The sequence below is a fragment of the Bos grunniens genome, chromosome 1, assembly GCF_055505025.1.
Source record: "Bos grunniens cultivar Pamir isolate PY7600 chromosome 1, Bosgru_T2T1.0, whole genome shotgun sequence".
NCBI lineage: Eukaryota > Metazoa > Chordata > Mammalia > Artiodactyla > Bovidae > Bos > Bos grunniens.
The window spans coordinates 7,130,431-7,137,617 of NC_141165.1; the positions used below are offsets into that span (position 1 = coordinate 7,130,431).

A 7,187-nucleotide genomic window follows, 5' to 3' on the forward strand; every position below is an offset into this window, starting at 1 on the left:
TTTTGCAAAACAGCTGGGACACAGGTCCAGTGAAATAGCTCCCTGGTTCCTTGACCGCTTGGAAATCAGAATGTGGCTAAAGGGAAGATTAGCTGATCACCCAGGTTCGCTAGAAGTGCCTTCCAGAAGCAGAACCGGACACAGGATGTTTGAAGACCAGTTTCCGACCGACCGCTCCGTTTCCGTTTCCGTTTCCGTTTCCTTACGATTGGAGAGACGTTAATGGAGCCTGTGGGCACTCGATGTGTGTTCCGGTGGAGTTTCCCTGGAGAGCAGCACAAGACACCGTGTCCTCCGTGCCCTGTGCCTCTGCCCACTGGAGGCTCAGAGGGGCTCCTCAGCACACCCAGAGTTCCCACCCACACCCCTCTGTCTCCTTGGGACCATTGCTTCATGTAGTTGAGATCCATCTGGTTACAACCACAGCCCTGGATCCCAGTGTGCAGCTCAGAGCCCCTTCAGAATACACACCGGGGAATCACAAATCCGAGGAATCCACCCTGGCAGTGTGCCGACCACATGTACGATTCTGGAGCGTGAAGAGTCTCGAGGTGAGTACTGCTGATCACTGAGGGCCCTGCTGTTGGATTAGACTCTTTTCAAAGCAATAAGAGCATTCAAAGATTCTTCTAGAAGGTGGAAATTTGCTGGAACAAAGGTCCTAGAGAGACATCCTTAAATGTCAGTGGAGTTTGAATTATTATTATTCCCTAGCACAGCAGTTCTTAAGAGCTATAAAGTCACCTATGAATTTGTTGCATACTCCTGGGCTGTCCATTCCAGAGTCTAATTAAGAAACTCTGCAGTGGGGCCCGGAACCTGGAGTTTTGGCAAACACCTAGGGAATTTTGAAGCAGAGAATGCATGGCTATACTGGAGGAGTTTTAATCAATGCCCAAGAAATCATCCAGGCTCCTTTACCCAAACGGGACTGGAGAGCATCAGTTTTTCCCACTCTGGGAAGCAAATTTCCTATCTTGGCCATGTTTTGTGTTCTGGACTAACTGGGTATATTGCTATCTCTTTCTCTCTGTCCCCTTCTGCTGTGGATTCCAGAAACCCATTGCATCTCATGCTTCTCAGGGTTTAGTTACCTTCAAATGCAGAGAGGTGTTAATTCTGATAAGAAAAACACTTTGATTTCCTAGATATCTCAGGAACAGTACACTAGCTATGTCCACTTAAGAGCCAGATTTAAAGGGCTAAGAAAATATATGTCTTCAGATTGAATGGTCTGACATAAACCTGGTTGGCTCAAAAAATCTGAAACATTTTAATGTTAAGACCCTTCTTTTATCCACGCGTTTCTTTCACACACTGAGAATATTGTCTATTTTAGTTGCATAAATATAGAAGAAAAAGGACTGAAAGTAAAAATGCAGATTTTTTTTTTTTTTTTGAGTGTCCACAATAGCTAGACACGGGAGGGATCCAGGAAAACTCTTCAAACGACATAAAACTGTCACCACCTGTCGCAGCAGAAATAGCGGGCACTTCTCAGCATCAACCACGCCCAAACTTTGTTCCAAGAGAATAAATTAAATGGCATTCATCTCAGGGCAATGGACTGAGCCTCTGAAATTCAACCCTTTCTTTTCCATGTAGTTGGTGCCCCCTAGTGGCTGAAGCTCCAATACTTGGGCCACCTGATGCAAAGAACTGACTCATTGGAAAAGACCCTGATGCTGGGAAAGATTGAAGACAGGAGGAGAAGGGGACGCCAGAGGATGAGGTGGTTGGATGGCATCGTGGATTCAATGGACATGAGTTTGAGAAAAGTCCTGGAGATAGTGAAGGAGAAAGGAAGTCTGGAGGGCTACAGCTCATGGGGTCGCAAAGAGTCGGACACAACTGAGTGACTAAAGAACAAGCGGCTGAAAGGACCTTCCCTCAACCAGGAGCTGGATGGTCTCAGGAACAGACCCAGTCAACTCTCTCTCTCAAATTCAGGTTTTTGAGCTGTGCCCTCAGTTGCTCGTGAGACCATCAGGGACTGAGGACCAAGATCGGAAGTGGAGGGAACTTCACTGATTTTCCATTGCAACGTGCTGAGCATTCCCCATGCGTTGTCTCATCAAATCCTCAAAAATCGGGGGGACTTACCATCAGCATCCCATTCTACCATCAGGTAGTGGAAACAGTGGGGTCATGTGTCTGAAGTCATTATACTGGTACCTGCAAAGCCAGGATCTGAAGCGAGCTTGACTTGACCCCAGTGCTCATGCCTTTCCCCAGCACCCAGTAAAACAACCAGAAGGAAAGGGAACAGTGGGACCCGCTGCCATCAGAGCATCTGGGGCTGGGAGAGAGCTGAACCTTTTGGGCCTCTGCCGGTACCTTTGTCCACATCAGCCTGGGATGGAAGGATGTTCCCCTTTTGCCAAAGATTCCTGTTGCTTTTCCAGCCCTTCCTGAAAAAAGCTACAGGCTGCACCAGAGAGTGCAGTGGAGACTCCCTTGGGGACTCAGTTTCCCTCCAAATATATATCCCAGCAGCATTTTATCTTCCGCAACTGCTGACTTGATGATCAGGGTAGGTTTCTCCTTCTTCTAGAAAAAAAAAAAAAAAAATCCACCCTTAAAGAGATGTTCTGATCTTTTCCTCATTTCTGGTCACATGCACTGTTATTCCTCAGATCCTTACCACAACCCCTCTGATGCTCTATGTCTCCACTGAAACTGATTTCACATTGAAACTAAAGCCGAGTCTGTCCTGTGGGCAGTGCAGGTCACAAATTGTTGGACTAGAATGATTGGTGTATAATTAGGGTACACTGAAAGTCTGGTAGGGTGCTTCACTCCATCCATCCTGATGGTAGGGTAAGGACCAAGAAGAATTCATTCAATTATATGAAATTAATGAAACTGGAGAATAGGTAGCTGGACTGACTTAAACAGTAAGAACTAAGTCAAGGTATTACAATCGCCCATTTAAAATCTTGAGGTTTGCTCTGCTGCTGCTCCTGCTGCTAAGTCGCATCAGTCGTGTCCAACTCTGTGCGACCCCATAGATGGCAGCCCACCAGGCTCCCCCGTCCCTGGGATTCTCCAGGCAAGAACACTGGAGTGGGTTGCCATTTCCTTCTCCAGTGCATGAAAGTGAAAAGTGAAAGTGAAGTCGCTCAGTCGTGTCCGACTCCTAGCGACCCCATGGACTGCAGCGCACCAGGCTTCTCTGTCCATGGGATTTTCCAGGCAAGAGTACTGGAGTGGGGGGCCATTGCCTTCTCCCGAGGTTTGCTCTAGAGTTGTCATAAACCTACTTCCCTAAGAAAATTTATTTTCAGAGGGAAAATGCTAGAAGGTGAGCCAGAGTCACTGTATTTTGATAAGACAGGCATGAAGCTGAGGACATCTTGGTACTTGTAGAGCTAAGCTCTGCCTTAGAGAATGCCAAGGAAAGCTGGTTGAGTCCATCTACTCAGGTGAAGTCCACGTAGGCACCACCTGCCCAAGACTTCCCAAGAGCAACCCCAGGACACAGGGGGCTCGGGAAGCTACAGAGGGTCACACAGATGGTGGGGCTGTTGCTCCTTTCAGCGGCACAAGGCATCACTGCAGTGCGGAATGGTCTAGAAAGATGACAGCATCTCAGCACAGAGCCACCTGCTTGAAAAGGGGTACCTTGGCTTCAAAGGCAGCCAGAGTCAAGCGAGGGTTTAATTCTAAAGAGGCAACAATAACTGTTATCTACTAGGTACTTCAGAGCAAGGAAAACATGCAAAAGAAAGGTGTGTCTTTCATTCCAGTTTCATTTGTCGAGTGTCCTGTGGCTGTGGGGCATCTAGAGAAGAGGAAGCCCATGCCACACACAGAATGAGGCTGTGCAATGAAAGCTGGGTTTAGAACCCCACAAACCAAACCCCATGGGTATTACTAAACCACAGATGGAACCAGAATTGAAAACAAGACAATTTATCAACACCAATAATCAGCAACAGCTGCAATGGATTGATAGGGGAGAATCAAAACTCAGTACTCTTGCTTGTTAGATCATTGAACATGGAATAAAATTGCAACATTATAACATTTCTAGAATAGCAGAGGTGCAAGAGCACGCTTGGAATAAGGGCCCAGCCTGCAGAAGCTTCCCAGGTGGCTCAGACGGTCAAGAATCTGCCTGCACTGTGGGAGACCCAGGTTCAACCCCTGGGTAGGGAAGACCCCCCTGGAGAAGGGAGTGGCAACCCATTCCAGTCTTCTTGCCTGGAGAATCCCATGGACAGAGAAGCCTGGTGGGCTACAGTTCATGGGGTCACAAAGAATCAGACATGACTGAGGGACCAACATTTGTCCAGAAACTCAGTGTACTGCGCCCTCAAGATCCTTCAGTTCAGCAAGACACCAAGAGAGCACAGTAGCCGAGTACCCACCAGGACATGAACAGTGTACACTACAGAGGACCAGGCTTTCCAGTTAACAGAATTGCCCGTGCAGAGCTCTGGCCCTGGGGACTTAACGGCTTCAGTTTGCTTTAATACCTCTTAACAAGGTGTGTGTGTGTGTGTGTGTGTGTGTGTGTATGCCTACACACTCCTGTTTGGCTCATGTTTGTCCATTTTCTGAGATTATCTTATCTCCTCCAAAGCATCTTCCAATGCCTTTCTCTGAGCCCGCTTGTATATCTCTCTGGATTGCCAACCACCCACCACCTCTTTACAACTGCAGTTTCCAGAAAAACCCCATCCTCCTAGAAGCCTAAAGAATCATGACTGTTTTGCCTCGGGGTAGGAGAGTCATTCTCCACTACTTTACAGAAAACCAGAAAGCATGAACATCAGTTATCTCCCTTCAGTGTTCAGTGTTCGACGTTCAGTGTTGAACGACCGTGCTTTTTCTGAAGTCACTGCTTGTTCACTAATTCATACAGAGGGATGTTTCACATACTGTGAAGGGCTGATGAATCAGAAGTGTGAGTCTCTTGGCGGTTCCCCAGATGTTAAGAAAGGGAATTAAAGGACATTATATCACATCAGGGAAGATTCACTAGAGAACGTGGTCATCCTGCTGACACTATCTGTGGAGCTCTGGTGCGAATATTTAAGCCATTCTAAGCCATTCCCTTAAACTTATCTGGTCTTAATTTTTACCTCCTTAACTCTAGAAGCATTTTTCAACTGTTATCTCCCACCTAAACAGCCAAGTTTTCTTAAAAGCACAGGAAGCAGAACTTTACTGGAGACTAGGAAGAGGAAGATTGTCAGTACATAGCTGCAAAAGCTATTGTAATTTATTAAAGCCTCTTTAGGGAGGCATATTTCCAAGACTGTTTTTGTTTCAATAATATGGTGCAAATCAGATGCAGACTTATTAAGCTTTGGAAAATGCCTAGCACATACGAAAGATATCTGTGCAATGAGGTATGATAAGAATTTTTATGGATGGAAGCTTTGCAATTAAGTACGTGTTCACTATTGTGGAAACAAATGAGAACAAACAATAAAAGGAGCTTTAAGGGAATTGCCACAGAGCCACCTGGATGGACTCCTTGTGAGGTGGTACTGTAGGTCATGGTATAAACATTCACGTTATTCCAAAAGAACTTCCCTCATTTCCAAGGGTTATAACATTGTTGAAAGCAAACAGTACGTGGATCCACTGACATTGGCAAAAAGGGTCATTTTGTCACCCCATTCAAGAACCTACTGTCTCTTGCCCATTAAATGGATTCTTCACAGCCCTCTGGGTGAAAACCAAGACCCTCACTCATGGCCCCCAGTGACAGCCCCTTGGCTCCAGCTGACCCACTTCTTCTGATACTTCCACCATTCTTTGCAGATTTCTCATTCCACATTACTAGTGAGAATAATGTGAAATGAAGAATTCACCTGCCTCTTCTCTGAAAATTCATGCCCTTGACTTTCTTTAAGATTGGTTGGAGGGCTTCCCTGATGGCTCGATGGTAAAAGAACCTGCCTGCCAATGCAGAGGATGTGGGTTTGACCCCTGGTCCTGGAATCTCCTGTATGCCAGGAGCAGCTAAGCCCGTGTGCCACGACTATTAAGCCTGTGCTCCAGAGCTGGGGAGCTGCAACTTCTGAAGCCCATGCTCTGCAACAAGGGATGCCACCTCAAGGAGAAGCCGGTACACCGAAACTAGAGAGGAGCCCCCACTGGCTGCGACTAGAGAAAAGCCCACATAACCCAGCACAGACAAAAAATAAAAATAAAGTGATATAAGAAAAGATCTGATAGCAAAGAGGTTTCAAAAAGCATTCCTCTACTTTTCCCCCCAATAATTTTACAATTCATTCTTTATTCACTGCCTCTAGCACTTACAGAAATAATTTATGAAATAGAATATTGGTCTTTTTTACATTTTATTGGAAACATCTCCTCAATTTCACTGGTGTGTATATTTAATAATCCAATAATTTATTTGAAATGGACCTCTATGTCTTCCTTTTAAAAAAATTACAGTATCAAGCATTATCTGGAGTCAGAATAGCGAATCCTATCATGGCCATCCAATCAATTTGTCTTGACTGTTCCATTCTCAAGCTGAAGTTCATGGTCCTGCTTCATGCTTATCAACACACAAAGCTGCGCTGATGTTGCCTTTCTTTAAACATGACTTGCCCACACTCCACACGACCTTCAATTGCGACGCTTTTCCTCTGTTATCTTTACATCAAAACTGCTCCAAAGAATTGGCTACCTTTACTGTTTTCTCACAGTAAGTTCTCCCTCCAGCCCATTTCATTCAGGATTTTGGAAACCACCCTGGTTGAAATCACCTGTAACTTCCGTCTCACCACATCCCTGTGAAAGTCTCATCCTTCATCTCATTAACATCTTTATCAGCATTTGACCCTGATAATCCTTCTCTCCTCTTTAGACATTCAGAAGACTACATCTCCACACTGTTTTCTCACCTTCTCAGTTTCACTGGCTGGTATCGACTCCTCTTCCTGACCTCTAAGCACTCTCCTAGTCTTTTTTTTTAAACTTTTTTATTTCATGCTGGAGTATAGACAATTAACTGGAGAAGGAAATGGCAACCCACTCCAGTATTCTTGCCTGGAGAATCCCATGGACAGAGGATCCTGGTTGACTACAGCCCATGGGGTGGCAAAGAGTCAGACACGACTGAGCACACAGCACACACAGACATATTAGCAGTGCTGTGATAGTATCAGGTGCTCAGCAGAGCAGCTCAGCCATACGTATACATGTATCCATTCTCC

General features: G+C 45.7%; 1 long non-coding RNA gene across 1 annotated transcript; it reads left to right on the forward strand.

The window, feature by feature from the left end:
* Positions 1–200: 200 nt before the first annotated feature.
* On the forward strand, positions 201–2,495 carry LOC147378901 (uncharacterized). The gene is made up of 2 exons (XR_015170078.1): positions 201–551; positions 1,606–2,495. It is a non-coding gene; the product is annotated as an uncharacterized LOC147378901 (long non-coding RNA).
* Positions 2,496–7,187: the final 4,692 nt, after the last annotated feature.